The sequence below is a fragment of the Gavialis gangeticus genome, unplaced genomic scaffold (assembly GCF_001723915.1).
Source record: "Gavialis gangeticus isolate Ggan-Ray unplaced genomic scaffold, GavGan_comp1, whole genome shotgun sequence".
Taxonomy (NCBI): Eukaryota; Metazoa; Chordata; order Crocodylia; family Gavialidae; genus Gavialis; species Gavialis gangeticus.
Genome location: NW_017729008.1, coordinates 27,737,328 through 27,758,974, shown reverse-complemented (window position 1 = coordinate 27,758,974; position 21,647 = coordinate 27,737,328). Strand labels below are relative to the sequence as shown.

The window sequence follows — 21,647 nt, the reverse complement described above, 5'->3', positions numbered from 1 at the left end:
CTGTACAGGGACAGGCCTCGGGCTTGCGACGCAACCGGTTCCTGAAAACCGCGTCGTAAGTCGAAACGTTGCAACGCAGAACCGATTTTCTCGCAAGAAACAACGCTGTAAGTGGGGGGATTGGTTCCTGAACGAAGGCCCGATACCCTCTTTTCACTAAAAACACCCAGAATTTTGTACTCCGTCAATTATAGATGAGTGATATAGCTACATGAATGTATTTATATTGTAAATAGCAATCATATTGATTGGGAAGGACTTCTTTGAGGTGACTTTTTGAAGGGCTCTTGGCTGGAGCCTTCTCAGGGGTCCTGGCTGCAGGTTTGCCTGGAGTCCTGTCTGCTTTCTTAAAGAAAGTGTCCGAGGAAGTTTGGACAGGCGTTCTCCAGGGAGATGGGTGACACGGAGAACTTGTTTCCTGGCCTGGCGTCGCATTGGATCAAGCATTATAATGTCAAAACTGATGTCATAAAGTTGAAGTAGGGTGTCAATTTATAAAGGTTGTAAGTGTGAAACGTTGTAAGTGTGAAACGTTAAGTCAAGGACTGCCTGTACATTCACCTTCAGACCCTGCTTTGGTGGAAATGACGTCCATGCCTAGTCCTCTTGTCTTTGATTGTTACTCAGGCTTAGCTAGATATTTCCAGGGAGATCGTCATAGTAGGTCTGGAGTCGAAGAAGAACACCTGTCCTCCCTGGCAAGATGTAGATGTGATCCAGATGAATGCACTCGAGGTATGGGGGCTGGAGGGGTTAAGGCATCTTCCTATGGCCCCAGGGGCATAAGATTGAGCTCTGTTCTGGGCTGCTGAATTTCTCCAAATGATCCAGCGTAAACGGGTACTTGGCCATTCAGGCTCGGAAGGCAAAGGTGGCTAGATGTTTGCGTTACCTGCTCTTGCCTGGAAGTTGAGAAATCACAGAAGTGGATCCATTGCTTGTTTAATCAGACTACAACAATGCAGGCCATACAGATAGGCAAAACTAGGTATCTGCTGGCATTTTCTTAGCATTTGTGGGACTAGTTCCTCTTTAAATGTTATTATTATTATTTTGAAACAGCGAAGAAGGGAAGGTAAAGATGGCAGGGGCATTCTTAGACTTAGTGCGAGTGGGACGCAATTGAACTCTGGAGTTGCAGCTCTTGAGACCAGTATTCTCCTTTTCTAGAAATACAGATACTATAGTAATGAGTATGGTCAGGCTAACTATATTGCTTAAATGCATCCATCATTTTAATGGTCGACCTGTGGTGGTCAGTGGCAGGGGGTTGCTAGTTTTCTCAAACTGAAAACAAGCTGTATATTGCTTTGGGTACTTGCATACTTGGTGCCCACATTTAGTTATTCAAGTTCATGTTTCTTATAAATATTGAAAATGGCATTTGCTGTGTCCAAAGAGGAAGCATTCCACAGCGTGTGATGTAATTGCTTTTTGTGTATTGAAGAATCACAAAGCGGCAACCTAGATTTCCTTAAAAAAATGCTTCACTTTTATTTAAACTAAGAAAAGTTTTCCAAAAACAATAGAGATCAAAACACTTGTCAAACCATGTACCAGACAATACTTCCTTGTCTACTTACAGAGCAGCTCTCAGACTGCTCATTTGTATAGCTCTGCCTTTAGATTGATTGCACACGCAAACTAGATCTTAAGTTGTAATAATACATTGTATCCCCCTCTTACTCTTAATTACCAATCTGGCCAAGGGGAAGAGAGGCATGGATTATATCAGAACCTTCAGTTAATCAATGAGCACAAAACAGAGCTTCATTTTCTACCTTGTGTTATTACATGTGTAAAATATGATGCATGTCTTTATCTTGGTCTGTTAGTTTGCTCAGCTGAAGACGAGGAAGTGATTAGGATTATGAATCCTATCCAGAAAAGGGCTATGCTGACTGCCATTTCCCCCCTATTTTACCTGCGGCAAGTTAAGGTGCTATGCTTGGTGGTTGTGCAACAGCATTGTTGGGATAGTTTTTGTAATAGATTAGACAGGGTTTGTGTGAGATGGTTTAGATAGGGGTGATACTGCCTCAGGCAGAAATTCGGACTAGACCTCCAAAGGTCCCTCCCAGCCCTACTTTTCTGTGCTTCTGTAATTCTACATTCCTGAGAAGCGGTTTAATCAGAACATTGGTACCCAAGTCCTAGGAGGCCTAGTCCGATCTGTCTTGACAAGGCAGAGCAGCCTGGCTCCCGTATCTTCTCTAAGCATTATGGGAACCCAGAAACTAGGTATTCTTTTCTTGCCAGGCATTGATTGCTACATATTATAAGGGTGCTTCTAAGAAATCAGGCTGCATAGTGGTGATGGCCAGCTTAAGACAATCAGAGGAGGAACCAGCAACAGGATTCCCATTTTGCTACACAGTAGCTCAGTGGTTATTACAATCACCCATGTTGTGGGAGACTCGGATGCGGTTCCTTCCCTTACCAGAGAGCATTCAAGCCTGTATCCCCCACTGCCCTAAAAGGTGTGCTACCCACTGACTTGCACGCAGTGGTAGGATTTGCAGGATACTCCACTGTGCAGAAAAGGATTCCAAGTGAATTGTCTGAGAGAGAGAGAGAAACCAAGAAAGACCAGTAATATAGTTGTCAGATCACTCACCTGGGAGAGAGGAGGCTTGCATTACAATCCCTGCTCCAGAGGTTTCTTATTCATTGCATCATTAGGGAAAAAGCTTAAACAGCCTTTGGAGCAAGGCCTGGAACCCAAACAAGACTCTCCCAACCTAGGTAAGTGGCCCTATACCTTGGCTAAAGATGCTTCCCTTGGTGGTCTCTGTCTAGCCCAGCTATTGCATGAAAAGTAGAAGAGCTTCAGCAGGAGGCCTGAAGGGTCCAAGCCATGCCATCATTTGCTCCAGAATGGCAGCTAAGTTATTTTCCTGAGACTGAAGTTGTGTCCCATGAAGAGAAATGGAATTCATCCAGGTTCTCCCAACTCCTGATATGTGCTTTAACTGCTTAGGAGATGTACGAGCATTATATGTAGATCAGCGTAACCAGGGTTAGGTCAGTCTGAATGTCTGATTGTACAGGCTGTGCTCTGCTCCCACCCCCCTGTCCCAGCCCGATCCTGCCAACCTCCCCTTACACCTAGACTGGATGCAGTGAATGCTTGTTTGCACCCTTATAAAGGGAGGGCATCATCAGTTCCTCCTGTCATAAATGGAAAGACTGACCTTTGCCCAGTATGTGAAAGAAAAAGCTTTGGCATCTGTCTTCAAGTGGAGGCTTTGGACTGTGAATCCCAGAAATAGGAAAGAGCCTTGTGATACTGCTGAGTATATGGATTTGACCTAGATAGGGTCTAGGCATCTCCCTGCTTAGTGTGACTCTCTTGCTGGCTTCTTACTTAGTGTACTTATTCTTCATGCCATCCCGAGGCATCTAATGCTCCTCAAACCCTTAGAGACACTAATGCTTAACTTCGGATTCTGGATTCCACTATGTGTCAGGTCACCTAGGGTACATGCAGACATTACATTTAAAGCAGCCTGACTAGGGTTAGATCAATCGAAGTGTGGATCTGTGCAGACATTCAGGGAGGTTAAACTGGGCAAAAAAAAGAATGGCTTGATCATAATTAGTTCATCTGAGGTGGTGAACTAAGTTAGATTGGGTACAGGTTAGCCCAGTCTACTGAATGCCTGCATATGCTTGGAGCACAACCCTGGGACTGGAAAAGCCCAGCCACTTGCCCCAGCTCCAGAGCTCTGCTCTTCCTACACCCCTCTCTAACCCTGACCAGACTATTTTTAGCTCCCTGAACATCCCCACCCCTGCACAGTCAATCCCCGTGGACCTGGCAACCCCTTCTGCAGACACACCAGGCCCCTGGATCCTGCCAACACCCCCCTCCCACCCTGTACCTATCAAAACCTGATCCTGTCTGCCCCTCTCCTCACCCAGAGTTACTTAAATTGGGTTCCTGGCATGGCTTCTGGCACCAGAAAATGTGTGTACAACTTCTCCTGATCTACAATCACTGATTTAAAGTAGATCGAGTGTGGCAAACATCTGCATGTACCCCTAGGTGCTACAGCTTACAGTGTTATGACACCTGAGTGCCTTTATGGACCTAACTTACATGGCTTATAATTGATTCACGGTGGTTTTTCAGAGGTAATATCACCCAAGTTCCTTTATGGACCTAATTTACATGGCTTATAATTGATTCACAGTGGCTTTTCAGAGGTAATATTTCCCTATGTGTGCGATTGTGTTCATTCACTGTTTGATACTGCTCCTGGTAAATTCAATTGGAATTTTTCAATTTATTTAAATGGGTTAAGGCCTTAGGGAGAATACTTGTGATGTTCTAAAAATAATCAAATTAGAAAATTAAATATAAATAATGTTGCTCATAAGGTGTACACCTCCAAACCCTTGGGGGTGCTGCACAAAGGTAATGTAATTATTAAAATATCACTGTATACCACCCATACACCTTGTGAGGTTTTCCTACTGGGGGGATCCTTAGGAGCTGGTTAAAGACTCGCCTTACGATAAAAAAAACTCTGTTCTTTTCTTGTAGCAAGGTAGTCCAAAGCAGTCAAAGACAATCAGTGAAAGACAAGAGTTAAGTTTTACCCTCTTGTCTTTTTCACCCTTGTTGAACACTTTAGGCCCAGGATGACAGCTGTTCAATCTAAATAGATACAGTAAATGTGTTGACTATTTGCTTTCCTTCCTTTGTGGAATCTTCTCAGCTGTAGATGGGCAACAGACAAGCTTAGAATAAAGATGCCGACAAGGCATCCAAAGTGTGAAGAGCAATGACTCCATTTAATTTATTCGTGAAATAACCTTTTTTCCATGGTGTGCTGTTTTGTTCTTTTTTAGTGCTGTACCTTAGTCATACTTTGTAAAAGATCTGACATCTCACTCTGGGCTTTGTACTCTCTCTCTCTCTCTATTTATGTATATAGTAGTGGCAATGAATAAGTGTTTAAATTAGCTAGGGTTACCATACATCTGGGTTTTCCTGGACATATCCTCTTTTTGAACCCTCTGATCTCCGTCCAGGTGGGTTTTTCAAAGCTGACCAAATGTCCAAGATTTTACTTTGCTCGCAGGGGTGTAGCGGCCAGGAGACACTGCCGGGGGATGAGGGAAGAAGCAGGGAGGGAGACTGTGGCCAGGCTGCCTGGTGTGGTGCGGCAGCCCCATCCCAGTGCAGGGGGTGCCACAAGCTCCCCATCCTCTTCCCTCCAGCCTGTGCTGGGGACAGACACACTGCATTGCTGCCTGCATGAATTGGAGCCACTGTGCTCTGACCTGGTCAGGACAGGGACAGCTGGGGCCCCTCCAGCAGGGCTGAGGGGGCAGGGGGCTGCTGATCAGGAGTGAGGGGCATCAGGAGGAGCGAGCAACTCTGGGTTGGGAGTGAGGGGCACTGGCAGTGTCAGGGGGCATCGGATCAGAAGTGACGGGCATCATAATGGCCCAGGGTGGGCATGGTACTGCAGTTTGGGAGTCAGGAGCAGGAGCAGGATGGAGTCAGTGGGTCAGGAGTGAGAGGCAGCAGCAGGGCAGGGGCAGGGGGAGGGAGGCTATGGCTTGGCAGGGAGGGGCGACTGAATGGGCAGGGCACTGGCATGTCACTGTCCTCCCCCACCTCCCCACACACAACAGGTGTCCTCTTTTTCTGATGTGGTAATAGGGTAGCTGTAAAGCCCTATATGGACCCTTTTGTGTTTTCCTATTTCAGCTTCCATCCTTCTGCATTTTGTCTGAAACTACCCTCCTGTATTTTTCTTTTCAGACAGCAAACTGCACAAACACTCTAATTATCTACAATAACAGTCCCTAAATTCTGTTGTGCTCTGCAGAGATGGATCAGGCATACCATGGAGTGCACCCAGAAGGAGTCAGTAGCCAATGTCTAGTCCAAAAATCCAATTTGTATTGTGGCTCAATTTAGGATAATATAGATTTTTGTAGAAATACCCAAATAATGCATTGAGGCAATTGGCAATTGCAGTATGGTCTACTGGGCAAAAAACTGAAATCCAAAAGAAACCAGGATTGCCATCTGGGTTGAATCATTGCCTCAGTTCAGCTATCATGCTGAGGGGGTGTGGTGTTAATATCTAGAGTGTTAGATGTGACCTTTAGTAAATTATTGCACCACCCTTCAACCTTTCCAACCCAACTGGAAAATCTGATTAAAATATGGAGTTTCCCTGATACTGCTACCTTGTAATGGACTTCACTAATCAAACCCTTGTCAAGAATAACAGTAAATTAGCCCTATTTAAGGAATAAAGACTCTACAACCTTTACTCTCATGTGGTTCAGGATTTATGTGGATACAGAGGAACTTTTTCATCCTTTGGAATTAAATTATGTTTAGGGGATTAAATGGTGAGGACCTTCACATATAATCTATGTAATCTAATGATGAGGAATTTTGCATACAATGTACTATCTATATTATTCTGTTTTCAGCAATATTTGTCCTCTTGTGCATCTTTAACATTTTTCATGTGCGTGTACAAAGAAGAAGAACGTTTGTGAGTTTGCTGTCTTGATGTGGTCACTTTTAAAATAGAAAAAAACCCACAGAATTAAATCATTTCCAATCAAGTTGGTCAGTGAATCAGGATTCTTGCAGGAAGCAGATGTTGTACAAAAAAAAAGACAATCTGTAAAACACTTTATTTTTACAATTCAATGTGATGGGTTGTTTTTTTGGAGAGGGGAGGAGGAAATTACCCATTTTCCTGGAATATCCCATTCCAAAAACATTCCAGATACTGCAGACTTGCTTCTGATCTCATCTCATTCCAAATAGCTCTGAACTCAATTCACTGCAGAATGCCCAATATCAGTAGACTTGTACTAGCCTAACTTCCCAGATGTAAGCTTGTTCTTAGCTATCCGTAATTATTGACTTCAGCCCAACTTAACAGAGCTTAAGCTTAAGTGTTACTCTTGTTACGGGTATTGTTCCTGAATGGATTTTCCTGAAAACTAGTGTAAGGTGAGGTTCCTAAAATACTGAGTATGGTTTTCAAAATGTGTGTACCCAAATATTCCTTAGTCCTGGGTATGACTGTAAATTGCATCAGACTGGAGGGCGTAGTGGCAACGTGGTGGGGATACTCGTGGTGGGGTTGCAACCACAAGGTTGCAAACTCCAGAATATGGTGAGTATCAAGTGCCTCAAGACCTCCACTGCCTTGTGGGTACTCCTGGGTTGGAAAAAGGCTAATCCAATGGTATGTGCCTACCTAGCTTGTAATATATACTGGAGCTTATCAGTGACAGACTCTATGTAATTCTGCTTTTTTTTTTTTAAATAAAAAACCATAATTTCCCGATTTAATGAAAAGAGAATGCAAAGAATTCTCTCTCTCCACAAGACAAATTGTTGCTTCCCCCCAAAAGAAGATTTAAAAACAATGTATGCTACTCTAAAATTAAATGTCAGACTCTCTGCCAAAGAAAACGAAGAAATACATTGTTTTGTACATGTAGGTTTTTTCTCTTTGGGATTATAAAAGCTTTGCAGCTTTTTATGATTACTGGACATGCATTATAATACAGAAAAAAATCCAGTTATACTATGCTTTGAAGCCAAAGCAACTCTGTGGACCCATCAAAAAAAATGAAGGATATTGGCAGTGGCAGGTACTTGCATCGTGATGCAAGTGCACTCTTCTCCAAACAAAACAGAAAAATGACATGGCTGTTTGAGGCCATACCGTATTCCACCTACTGAGTGTCTAAGTAGATTTAGGCAGTTGGGTATAATTCTGTTCCACCCCGTTCAAGTCCCTAAAAATCCATTAATGTATCTACTCACAAGAAAACATCAAGTATAAGAAAACCCACCCTACTTTTTTATTAACTCTTCTTAAGGGACTTGGGCAGGATGAGTGGAATCACGTAAGGCACCTAGGGTCCACTTACACACCCAAGTGGAATAGAATCTGGCCTTTTATCTGATGACAGTCTCTGATTTTACCCTGTGTTTTTTGACAGCCTATATTTCTGCTGTCTTTATTACAACTTTCCAGTGACTAGTCTCTGAATTTTCAGTTTTTCATACAATATTGGCTCTTTATTCAGTTTTTTTAATTTTTATGTTTTGATAATGAGGGCCTGAAAATCTTTATGACAAACAAAAATATTATTTTAAAGCTACTATAGGACAGTGTGCTCAGAGTTTAATTTATTCTTTTTCATTAAAGCTTCTTTAAAGTTTCATGGAAACTGTTGAGAAATAGATTTACATGCATATTTATTTGTATCCATTTTCCGTTTCTTCAAGCTTGTTCTTATTAGCAGGGAAGTTTGCAAAATACAAAAATCTTTGGAATTCACCATCTGTTCAAGAAGAAGGTCCTTTATAATCCAAGTGATTTTTAAATATTAATGTATTATTTTTGTGGCAGCAGCATCTGGAGATCCCTGCCAGTGGTCAGGGCCTCATTATACCAAGCACTGTATGTCTAGCCAATAAAAATAAGACAAAAATTTAACATTTTTAACATATAATGTAGACGGTAGTTGAAGAAGACCAGAAACACAGGTACAAGGTGAGACAAGGGAGGCTAAATATGTTTGGTAGAACAAACAGTAGTTTCAACACACCTACTGTCTGGGTGTTGGAGAATTTTGCAGGCATTATTGGAGAGTTGCACCTTAAGGAGAGGTTTGAAACTGGACACAATAATGGTTTTAGAGGTTTTAGTAGGAGCTCTTTCTTAGAGATGAAAGAAGGTTATGCTGGTGCTAAGAAGGTGGACACTGATGTTTTGATTGCTAGAACAGGTAAGTAGAGTGGATACATAGTGTTTGATATGATAGAGAAGGGGAAGCCATTGAAGGGAGGCAAAGACCGGAGTGGTAAAGCTATTGAAGCGATGACACAAAGAGGTGATATTAGCACCAATGCATTGAATAGTTTGGGGGAAAAGAGTGCCCTGTTGCAGCAATTAAGATACAAATTGAACATGTTAAAAAATGAAATGCAGGCTAATACTTAAATACATTTTAAATAGCAATAATTAAAAGTAAAATAATAAAAAATCCCAAATGAAATAATAAAATAAGCATAGTAATAATAAAACCGTCTTGCTGCTAATTCAGAAGCCTCCACTGACTACGAAATATATTTCCAAGGTGTACAGTGTCAAGGACTACATCTTATTCTGAGGAAGAATATTGCAAAGAGATTAGGAGCCCTGACATGGTGCACTGGAAAGCATCCATCCATTGAGATGCACATGAATTCTAGGCAGCAGTTTGATTTGGGGGAGCTATCCCCCAGTTCTCATTTAACTAGAAGCAAAAGCTAAATGATCAAGGAAAAGAATCAGAAACTCCATGCACTCCCCAGCACAAAGCAAAACATGTTTCTCTGTTTCATCTTCTATAAAATGGGCATAACAACGCTGCTCTGGTTTCAGAAAAGTTAGGAGGCTTAACTGGCAAAGATTTATGTTATCTCCTCCAATAAAAGGAAGTTTTTAGAGAAGTTGGGTATTAAGTAATAGGGTCAAATACATTACTCAGGAACAAACATGTATATGCGAAAACCTCAAATGAGAAAGGCACAGAAGAAACTCCCTAAATTGTCCCAACCACTTCTCTTTGGAAAATAATAATAATACATGATAAGAATAATTTCCTAAATGGATATTTTTTTCAAATGTTTCACAATAGAAGTCAATTGAAGTTTGAAATCTGTAGGAGTTTAAGTTAATACTTATGGCCTAATAGAAAGAAACTTCCTGTGTGGCATCCTATTAAAATGAGAGCAGGAGAGTGGCTTAATAATGATTGTACTGTTAAAAATCCATATGTGTGGGTAGTTCTTAGTTTTGCATAAGCTGAGATATACACCATAAATATAACTCAGAGCTGGGGTGGGGGAAAAAAAGCCTTATGAAGACATGCCAGAGCAGGAATAGGTAAGATTGCTGCAAGGAAAGATTAGATAGAACAACAACTCTCTGTGCCTGCAGTGGGAATAATAACATAGCCATATTTGCAAAGTATTCAGGATTTTACAAGTCACAACCTCAGCTGGAGTAAATCACAGTAGCTTAATTGAAGTTAGTAGCACTATTTTATTTATACCAGAGGGAGACTGCCCTACATCTAGAGAAGTGTCCAGTGGCATCCCCACTTTAACGGTTTCATGAGGACTATCAAATTTTTGATTGCTTCTTATAGACTGGACACGCTTTTTTTTTTTCACTACATTTGCAAAGGAGAATTAGACTTTGCAATGCTGAATGGTTTTGTAACTTGGGGGTGGGGGGTGACCAGGGTAGCAACCCTGGTGTGGCCTTGGAGAGGAGGGGGCAAAATAACTATCACTGCAGCAGCACCTGTTGCAATTAACACAGCAGCAGCTGATCCTGCTGCCCCATGTGTTGTGGCTGCCTGGGTGTAGAGCTGTCTGCTAGGCTTCTGTGGCAAGCATTGCTATCCCTAGCTTTAAGACACTGCTGCTTAAGAATGAGATTCACATGAGCCTACCCACGGAGTGAGAAACTGCCTCCGTTAGCTAAAAGGAAGTTGAGGGAAGGCAATGCTAAACTCTGCCTCTCAGACTCCGATGTCTAGCATTGGGCTGAGGGGATACATCTTGGCTAGGGATTCACCAACATGGTAGGGGCTTAAACCAGATTAATCCTTTTTTTAAAAAGAAAGGGAGAGGGAGAAATGGTACCCTGGGGATTCGAGCACTTATGTGGGGTCTGGAAGACACTTTATGTATGGAATTGTGCCTCTGCCTCAGGTGTTTTGAACCTTTTGCTCCCACCTCCCATGAGAGTGATCTAATCAGCAGGATAGAGGGTAGTCTGGGATAGGGCTGTTGTCAACTCACCTTTTGAAATTCCATTTTGCGTGGAACACCATAATAAAACATCCCTGGGACAGGGTGGGTAGAAGGGGAGGTTGGTTTCTAGTGGTTAAGGCAGTCATCTGGGAGATGTTTGGCTTCTGGTGCCTTCTCTAAGCTAAATACAGAGAGTCAAAAAGCCTGAGGCTGAATCAGTTCAATCTTTGCAGGTTAGTTTAAGCTGCATAAATTGACTGATAAGCAAGTGAGCAGACATTCACATTTGATTCGAGAAATGTAGACACCTACCTGCAGTGACCCCAGCCAGAAGCTGGGGGGCAGTACAGCATGCCTCCCTGCTCAGCTGGAGCAGGCAGCTTGGGCTAAAGCTAACCTGCCCATCCTGCAAGGGGAGGTTTGCAGCGGAAATGTGAAGCATCCTGGGATGCTGGAGGACTGTCAGTTAACTTGAATTTGGAAGGGATCTGGGACAGAAGTTCAGTAAATCAATTAAATCTGATACTATAGCCATCTAGGTTTATCTTAAACCAGTTTGGGCCATTTTGAAAGCAGGTTATGTGCACTAAACTTCTGTTGTGTTACAGGTTTGAGCCAGTTTCCAATCACTTATACCAGGTTTATGGATAACTTCTGTCCCTAGCCCTAATGAATGTTTTATATTAAAGATTTATTGGGCAAAAGTTTTGTCCCCACACAGGGGAGTGTCTAAGAATTGGTAGAAGTGGGTCACTTTATCCCCCAGTTCCTTTCTGCAGATGGTTAGGCATGTTCTCAACCTGTTCCTTTAAAAAGAAACATTAATTTTGTCTGGGTTTAAATACTTGAATTAAGTAAAGAGAAAGTGTTAAGGAAAAAGATTTAAAAAGCACAGTTAAACAGATGAGAAGTAAATCGGCTTGCTAGACTTGTTTTCTATTTGGGATTTATAAGATAAGAAAAAATATACTGTGTTGTTAAAATTGTTGGTCTTCATAACAAGTACTGTACTCAAATACTTTAATGTCTTGGTACATAAAGCCAATGTAACAGAGGAATAGTGACTCTAAGCATGAGTGCCAATAAAAGATATCACATATGCTTAGACAAGGTTCTTTGAGGAGGAGTAACATTGTTAGCTTTGCTACACAAAGACTGGCAGATAATTGCATATCCTTTTGTGGCAACACACAAAGAATACCACAGAACTTGCAGAAAGACCTGTATTATCTTTGTTATCTATTTGTTTTCGTTCTTCTTTTTTGATTGGCACATCTGATATATGAAAGCGGAAACCTTTTTGACCTGTGTTTTCACCTTATCACTGCATATTATGTGTCTGTAGAAGAAAGGGGAAGAGAGGAAGCTAGGGAAGATGTAAGCAATAGATGGAGGTCTTCATAAATATCAAACAGTAACAGAGGCAGATATATATTGATTGACAATGCAGTAAGCTTTGTGTATGTTAGTACCTGTCACTCTACCAACATGTCTTTCTGATAGGAGATCTGGACAGTAGTTCACTTCATCAGCAATTGTCTGGTCAGACTGACTATCAGCCTAATCCACGTAACTAAACCAGACCACTCTGGCATCTACTGTGTCACATTGCCTTAGGCACGTGATATTTACTTGTTTTGAGGACTGCTGGAAAATAAAATAACAATTTTTAATCTAGGGTGGTTGATTTGTCCTTTCTCTTTTTGTAGACAGGGAGGTGGCAGTACAGTCTAGTGGACAGGACATTGGATTGGGACTTGCGACACTGGCTATGCTTTGGGACTCTGGCTATGCTTTGTCTTTGTCAAACAATTTTGCAGAGGGAATTGATAGATTCTTCATCTCTTTCTAACTTCAGATCAAGGAATATCTAGAAGACATGCTTTTGTTAGATAGAAGTTTCTAGATTCAATAGTGGAAAATCTGGATGAAATTCTATGGCCTGTTTAATACAGGAGGTCACAGTACATGATAATAGTCCATTCTAGCCTTAAACTGGGAATTTAGTAAATTAATATATGCAGAACATGTTTACAATCTTAAAATGAAAGTTACCCCAGTTAAAATTATTTCAGGAGTTCATTTATATAGATCTGTTCAGTATGCATACAATTTTTGAGAACCAAAGAATTGATTGGCTTTGGTGGCTTGAAAATGGGATGGGATTATTTTGGATAGTTTGAAGATCAAGGATACTGGCTTAGTATGAGAAAGTAGCACATCTAGTGCAATACAGATAGTGCTCATATTCTCACTTGGCTTGATAGTGAGACTGTCACAGAGAGGGACCTCTTTGTTCAACATAGGCGATAATTTTGTCTCAAGGACAACTTGCTTTTCTGCCTCCCTGTAGGGAAATTGTGCATACTAAGGCCTGATAACGGCATCCGAGCTAAAATTAATAGAGCCTCATTTATAAAATGAATGCAACTTGCCTTTCATTAATTTCTTTTATTGCTTATTTTGGAAGCCCATGTATAGTTCTCACTAAAGTCAGCACTAAAGTAGGAGAATTATTTAGGACAGTGGAAAGATGGCTCAGCACGCAAGATGCCAGCTTCTGTCCCTTGTTCTGCTACAGCCATCCTTTGTGAATTTCAGAAGTTAAGCCCAGACCACCAAAAGCTATTTTTTCCTTTTTTCCTTTCCCTGAAGAGAATTAGGTATTTGATACTTTGATCCTGGTCTTAACTTCTTTGTGCCCCAGTCTTGCATCTGTACAGTCCCTTCCATCCAAGGGGGTTGTGGGGATAAACATACTAGGAGATTGTGCGGTACTCCAGCCCTATGTTAATGGAAATCGCATAAGTACCTGAGGCAGTAAAAAGACAGTATAGCTAGTCTAACAGCATGAAACAAAAGAAGAAAGATTTAGTCTGGCTATAAAGGGAAAAAAAAAAAAATCTACCTGCCATTTATCTTGGGGATTGTTCTTCCAAGAATAGTGAGGGAGGCTTTTTCAGCTGTGATTTTAAAACTGAACTGGGAAAAAAAAACATTAGTTATTTTAAGTTTAGGAGAAGTCTTGCCATATTGGAAGAGATGAATTATATGAATTAAGGTACAAACAGTTCACATCCATATATTATAAGAACCTGGTAGGGGTGTTAAGGGACTGGAGTAAGAAACTATTTCAAACGTTACAGCACAGATCTTCCAAGCTTAATGGCATTAACGTAACTTAAAGAACATTAAACACCTACGTGCCTCAAAAAATCTGGGCCTAAATGGAAGCCAATCTGTTTTGAAAATCTGGCCTTAAATATTGTAATAAGGAAAGTGGATTAAAAAACCTGGCAGTCAAAATTGTTTACTGATACTTTGCCATGAGCAACAGTCACCTTCTTTGTGAGGGCTCAGAAGAAACAATTATCAGCACCTTGGAGAAAAAAGAGATTTAAGGAAAGTAAATGTCAAAGGAGAAGTAAAGGATGCTTGGCGCTCTCCATTAAGCTTGAAGCTGGGAGGTCCATGTGCAGAGCAGCTGGAGGATAGGGGGGTCTTTGAAGCATTAGCAATAATGGTGGGAGGGTAACCCATCTGAGGTCCCTTATAACCCATGCAAGTGCCTGATTCTACATTTCAAAGGAAGATGAGCTTAATTACTCCATCCTGTTAACGACATAGGCGTGACCTAGTGATTGATTTCTCACTGGTATTTTTACATTCTTTATCCTGTGAGAAGAACATCTCTCTCTCTCTCTCTTTTTTGTCTAGTTTACTCCTTTTGTTTGTAGTCTTCAAAGTAAATGCCTGCTTTTAATGTCTTGTCCCTGTTGTTATGGAAACTACCCATTCCACCCCCAGTGGACTTCATGCCCTCCTAGCTGGCTCCACAGCCACTCTCCCATCACAGCTGTTTGTGGTCATTCACTTTACTGGCTCTGCAAGCATACGCTCCCTTCAGCATGATGTTTCTATACCCACATTAACTTAGTCTCCTGCTGGCTTTCCTCATAGCTAAAGGTTAGGAGAGAGCAGGGGATCCTCAGTATACAGATTGGATTTCTGATTGTCGCACAACTGTAAAAATACATCCCATCCGATTAAGCTCCAAAATATAATAATAGAAAGATGCTATCTTGCAAGAAATTCAGGCAAGGAGAACATCCTTTTAAGAATGTATTTTAGGAAGAGGTATCCAGGTTGTAGCCATATTGGTCTAGGGGAAAAGGCAATCAGAACTCCTAGTATAGATGATACTCTTTATTAGACCAACAAAATTTTTGCAAAAATATTTTCTTTAATTGCAAGCTTTCGGGCACAAACACCCTTCGTCAGGCATTGGAGAAAAGATTGTAAAAGTTCTCCTGGGTAGAAATGAAAGGAAGAGGGGCATTAATAAATGCCCCGAGTTGTCACACACAATTTGGACACCACTTTTTATTTTTTGTAGTTCCCAGAGGCCCACGCTCTGTTGAGTCATATATATATAAAACTGGGGCTAGTCCCTGCCTCTCGCCATTTAGGGCTGGAATCACAATGCCCGACTTTTAGGCACTTTGCTGCCGAATGGAATTTACATCATCCTATGAGGCACGAATAGGGTTCCTGATGCTATGCTTGGGGAGGCAATGGGATTCACAGAGGTCAACCACCTCAGCTAGCCAGTAGGAAATGCTCTGGCAAGAAGGATGTAATCTCAGCCCAGGGGGCTAAGGTCCTTATCTTCATACATGATCCACAGCCATGATGCCTCTCCTGGCATAAATGCCTAAGTGCTCCCACCTTTTATCTTGTAGCCCAGAGCTTACAACAGGAAAGAGGATCAGGTTTAAGTCCTTTCTTTATCTGGGGGGATTTGAACTCTCCTATCCCTCCACCCAGATAAAGGTTTTAGGCTTTCAGGTAACAGTTGCTTTCAGCCACACTTGCTAAAGCTGATTAATGGGGGAAAATGTATTTCTCCAAAAATAGAGATACTTTATAGACCAAGGGATTAGCACACTTACTTGAGGCAGGGATATGTGAGTTCAAACTCTTTCGGGCGGAGGAAGGACTTGAGTGTTAGTATCCCAGATCCCAGTATTTCAGTTGGAGGGGTCTTGGTTAAAAGAGCTGCTATCAGCACCTCCTTTGGCCATTTGTTAAGTGGGGTTAATGTGGTCACAGTATGATCACACACAAGATAATTAGGGAGCATTTATTTATGAATTTTGATGGGGCCTATGTGTAAGCTACATGCTGAGATACTCCACATTGTCAGGACTTGACGGTTGATTGTGAACTCAGTGGCAGAAATTTAAGTGCCTATGGTACTTTGGTACCAAAGTGCTATTTTAGGCATAAAGTCCTTGTGAATTGAGCTTTTAGATTCCAAGCATCTGGTTCTGCAAATGCTTGTTTAAAGTCAATGCAAAGTTACTCATTTGAAGGCCTCTGTATGGGGATAAGTAGCAACAGGTGGCTGTAAAACACAATAGAGAGGGCATAGGGAAGACCCAGCTGACATTAATAAGGACACAAGGTTGCATCTACATAGCTGAGATAGCTCAGCAGCTGGTGTCTTTGATGGCTGTTCATTACATTATTCATAGTACCTTTTGCTCCCCACAATTATTGCATTCATGTCATTCAGTTCATTATATTCTCAGGGGGAGCGACTGTCCTGGTCATCTCTGTAGTACAATAAGGTCCCACCCCTGATTGGGGCCTTTCATTACTTCCCCAATAACAAATGCTATGGAATAATACTTTAATGATGTAACATCCATCAAACAAACTATAGGTAGTTCTCCAGACCCAAGTGGTGTCTTAGTAGGAAACTAATCTGTTGTCTGATGATGACTGTTTCATGCAATTGCCTACCCAGATTTTTGTAGAGCTAAAAACCCAAGAAAGATATGAGGCCATATGTGTGCGTGCGTGCATGCATGCACGTTGCGGTGGGGAGGGGAAATCTATATTTATTGAAATTTGGGAAGTATTCCAGAGATGACTTACAACTATGGAAAAGAATACATCTTCTGTGATGCCCGAGAGTTTATCAGGTTAGTTTTGGAGGTTTTCCAAGCTTTTAAAGACTTTTTTTTGGAATGAAGCAATTGCACTGGATAACAGTAAAGTGTTTTCCATGTATTTTTTTTTTTTGCACTGGGGTTTTGCAGCAGCTTCCTCTCTTCTTACATAGCTTTGATTTTGTTCATGCAGCTCCACTAGGATCAGATTAAGCATTTATCTTGGTGACACACCAAGACATTTTGGATGACTATAGTGACAATGCACAATGGAGCTGGTGGTTGGTTATAAATACTTAAAGGTACCTAGTGGCCCAGCTAGCCTTGGGGCCCCTCTTGTGCTACACACAAATATATGGAAAAAGGCTGAGTTAAACTTGCTCTGAAAAACTTGCAATTTAAATAGATAGTACAGATGTATAAAGGAATCAAGAGGACAGTAGTATTCCCACTTTCTGGGTAGAAAACTGAGGCTGTGTCTATGCTGCATCCTTTTCATTCTGGATGAAGAATGGGCTCAAAATGCACTCTACCTGCTTGTGCTTCTTGGCGCTCTTCACATTTGCAAATGCAGTAGTGAATCCACTGGGTGGACATAGTCCACAGCTTCTCTCTGGCACCCTGAATCATGTTTCAAGAACCGAGTGCAGGAATGGCACGTTTGTGGATTTGGTATTTTATGAGCAGGAGTAGGTGGGAAGCTCACAATCTCCCCCAAAATACTGGGGGCAGGGCTGACATAGCTTAGAGCACCAAGAGTGACTTGCTGTTCTATAGTTCTTTCCTTTTTGCAGCTAACCATTGCTTTCCCATATGAGTTGATAAAATTGTAGACAGTGTTTTGGATTACTGATGAAATGTTCTCAGCAGTCTTATCATTTGGGGAACGTTCTTATTTAGCAGCAGCAGTTTCTTAAAACTTTGAACCTAGAGCTTTTGTGGAGTTGTGGTTTCAAGAGTTGCCACGTTCCTTTAATTCTTTTCAACCCCATGTCTCCAAATGAGGAGCTACTACTAGGATTCTTGTGGCAGCAGGTGCATAGAAAGTAGCATCTCTGGTAGGTTCCCACAAGCAGACCCATGTCCAAAACCTTTCCCGTTCACTTGGTTGCCAATGCTGTGAGCCAGGGAACTTGGCAATGCAGTAGCCTCAGGCATACCAGGAAGACCATGTAGTTAAATTGCTTTACCATATTTATAAAGTCTCTTCAATATTTTTCTCCTCCACAGTCTTTGATGAAATAGGCAAATATCACCAGCTCAAAGCTCAGTTACTGTCTTTGTTTTTCCTGCTGAGTAGGAGGTTGGGGCTTGAATAACTTCTGGACTCTAAACTACATGCAACAAGCTATTGAGTGGTAGAAGTGACATTCCCAGCTAGTCCAATGGGAGTGACTCATGAGCTAGCAATTCTCTAATGTAAGATTGGAAGTTGACATCTGTAGAAGAAGCTTTGCATGCAACTACTGTTAGCTAAAATCCATGTTATGCAAGGAAGCTGACTGATGAAATGACATGCTGTGATCTTGGGCTGTTTTATTTAACATCTAAAACTACATTAATTGTATATGGTGCCTCCAGCAACTATGGGGAGCACCATGGCGGAGAGCAGCAACCGCCCACGCAGTCAGCGGCAACCGCCCACAGAAGCTGGCAGTGGCTTCAGCAGCAGTCAATCTTGGGGGGGGAGGGGGGTCACATGCCACCCCGTGCCCCACTTACATGTCACCTAGGCTCCCAGTGCTGCCAGTTCCCCTTGCTCCTGACTCGCAGACCCCTGCCAACCCAGCCCTGCCAGTGGCCCTCACTCCTGACCTGCAGCCTCTGCCCCTTCCAGCCTTGCTATCTGTGCAGCGTGTGCATGCACACACGCACGCACACACGAGCAGTTGGCCAGGGCTGCACACAGACCACATGACCCCCAACAGCCAATCACCTTGCTCTCTGCTCCCAGCCCCAATCAGTCAACCCAGGAAAGCAGAGGCAAAGCAAAAACTCGAACATCTGCTCACATTTCAAAAACCTGCCTGGACACAAGAGGCCAAAAAAGAGGACATGTCCAGGATAACCCGGACATATGGTAACCCTACTGGTAGGGGTATGGACGATGCCCCCTCCATGCCCAGGCAGCAGGGAGGCTGCCTCTTCCCTGCAGCCAGAACCAGCTGATGCACGTGCATCAACTTGAAACAGCTTTCCTGCCATGGGGGTAGGGGGGTGCAGCTCCTGGTTGCCCCCTGGTTGGAAACCTTGCCTTTGACACAACTTTGTTGCCCACCTTCCAGGGGGTTGGAATACCTGTTGGCTCCCCCTTCTCACCATATTTTCCACTGCTGTAAATTCCCTGTGAATTTGCAACACTATAATTGAATACATCTCCCTAGCTGCTTGCTGCTGCACCATCTAATAAAAGATACCAGATTTACTCAAAGAACCTTATCTGCCTCTTGTATATATCCTAGCACCTATTTGGGTTGTAGCAGCCATTTCAGGGTGCAACTAGGTTGAAGAAAGGGGTTTCTTGATTGTTTGCTTACTGGAACAGGAGGAGGAAGGCTTTTCTATGATCTTATATTTCTCTTCCAGCCATTATTCTAGTCTATTCTTGTCTATAGAAGGCATTGCTATGGATGGGCTTTCTTAAAGGGAAATAAAAGAAAAAGTGACTGATCTAGGCTTTTACTTTGTAAGCAAAAGATCCTGGCTTTTTCTCTGAGTGTCAGGAACTCTTGTCCTTCCAAAGTGCTAAGCCCCTGGATAAACGTTTACTGTATCTATGAATGTGAGCTCATAGCCTGGATGAAAGTCAGGTCCCCTCATCTCTCCCTGGGCTTCTTTTATTTTGAACTTCTTTATAAGCAGGAGTTTGGACAAATGGTCTCATTCTTCAGTAAAGTTTGTCACCAAACCTAAAAAGATAAATGTCCTTCATTTCCAAAGAATTGGAAACTCCTTTTAAATAAATGAAATAAAGAAAAGGACAGTCCTCTTCTTTTCTCAAAAAGTCTTAGAAGGATAAAAAAAAAACTGCTGCAAGGCAAGAAAGAGAGAGGCAATAACAATTACTCCCCATTCATTTAACTAATGCTTAGGGCGGGGGGATTCCCAGTGCAGGAGGAGAGTAATACAATTAAAGAGAAATATACTCAGGGTCTTTGGGGTAGGAAAGAGGAAAGAAATTGCAAAAGTTCTTTCTCGTGGATTGTTAAAACAAAACTAACGTGTTGATGACAAATCTGTGCCATAAAAAGTTCCGAGTTCCCTTTCCTTCGAGAGGCATGACAAAGTTTAAGGAAAGAAAAAGAAGAAAAACTCTTCCAAAGAATTGATTTAGCAACAGAAGCAGACCACCCTGTTTCAGGCAATATATATAGCTCTAGAGCTGAAAGAGGGGACCAGTTATGCTATTTCTTTTAATGGAATGAGGATTAGGCCCTACCCTTGAGCATCTGACTGGGGAGACCGAAAAGCAATGTGGCCCATAATCTCATGTGTGTCACAAGCAGTGATACTTTTTTTTTAACTGCAGTCCACTCTGAGTACTGGAATGTGCACTCGGAGCATACAGACATAGACAGAGTCCTATTTCAAAAACACACCTTGTGTTAAGGGTCTGCAAGACCGTATTTGCTTTCATTGCAGCACCTGCCAGCTTTGCTGTGTTTAAGGATCTGTCAGCAGCTTCAAAAGAAAGAGATTCCATGGCAGGGGAAGTGAAAATGAGGAGGGGATTTACCTTAGGACTGACCTTTTTAAAAATCAGTTTTAGATTCCAAAGGGCACATAAGAATTTGTTTCAGCTCTCATATAGTTGCGTGAAACCCTTAAATTGTCTTTTATTTGTATTTATTTATTTTTTGCAGTTTCCATTTTCATTGTGGGTCTGCCACCTTACTGATGCTATTATTATTATTTTTTTTAACTTGGTGTGTAACCTTATTGTTTCCATTGAAACTACCCATGAAGAGGTAGTGTAGGCCCAATGCAGTAGGCACTGAACAGTGTCTTGAGACTTGGGTTCTGTTTCTGCTTCTGCTGGTGACCTAAAAAAAAAAAATGTCTTCAAATCTCTCTTTCTGTTTCCTGTCCCACCATCTGTCTTGTCTATTTAGACTGTAAGCTTTTTGGGGTAGGGGCTGACACTAATTACTGTCTTACAGTGCCCAACACATTATCAGGCCCTGACCTCAGTAGAACTCAGTGTGAATAAGGGTAGCCAAATCTGGTCTTCATTATATGCATTAGTGTATGCTTTTATTATAATTTTATCATCTGGGGGGAAACCGAGGGTGTTTATTTAAGCAGCAACAACCACAAATTAATTCAAAATAACTTTAAGTCCTTAATAACTTTAGGCTAGTTATTGCTGCTGTTTTGAAGTCTTATTTCAAACCTTGCAGATTAAGCCTATTTCATTTTTTGTTTGGAAGGAATAGTAAAAGGAACATTTAAAAGGAGGAAAAAATTCCACACAGCTTAGCCCAGTCTGAAGCAGTTGCCTGTTTTCCTGGATTTGAAACACTTTGCTAAGTGGAGCAGGGCAGGGCCAGCTATGGCAGTTTCCAGCCCATTTTTGGACTGCACATACAAAGCAGAGCTGAGAAACAGGCATTTGCATGCATGCTTATAGGTAGTTGATCCAATCCTCTGTTATAGTTGTTGTTTAGGACATGTCTGATTTGTCGGAGGGTTGTTTGTTTTTTGCTTTGTGGGTGCATGTAGGGTGTGGGGGGAGAGGCATTTATTTGTTCAAATCTTACTTGAAGACAAATAATAGAAAAATAAGTAATTGTGGCGGGTAGTAAACAGAGCCCTAGGGTGATAATAGGATGCAATGAATAATCATCCCTCCATGTCATTCTTGATATAGACTT

At 41.8% G+C, this 21,647-nt stretch overlaps 1 protein-coding gene across 1 annotated transcript in view; it reads left to right on the top strand.

Annotated features, from left to right (window-relative positions):
• The first annotated feature begins 627 nt into the window (after positions 1 to 627).
• SEMA3D (semaphorin 3D) overlaps positions 628 to 21,647 on the top strand; it is a 245,719-nt gene continuing 224,699 nt past the window's right edge. The window contains exon 1 of the mRNA XM_019509509.1: positions 628 to 735. The gene's annotated coding sequence lies outside the window, so the exon portion shown is untranslated. The remainder of the gene's footprint in view (positions 736 to 21,647) is intronic.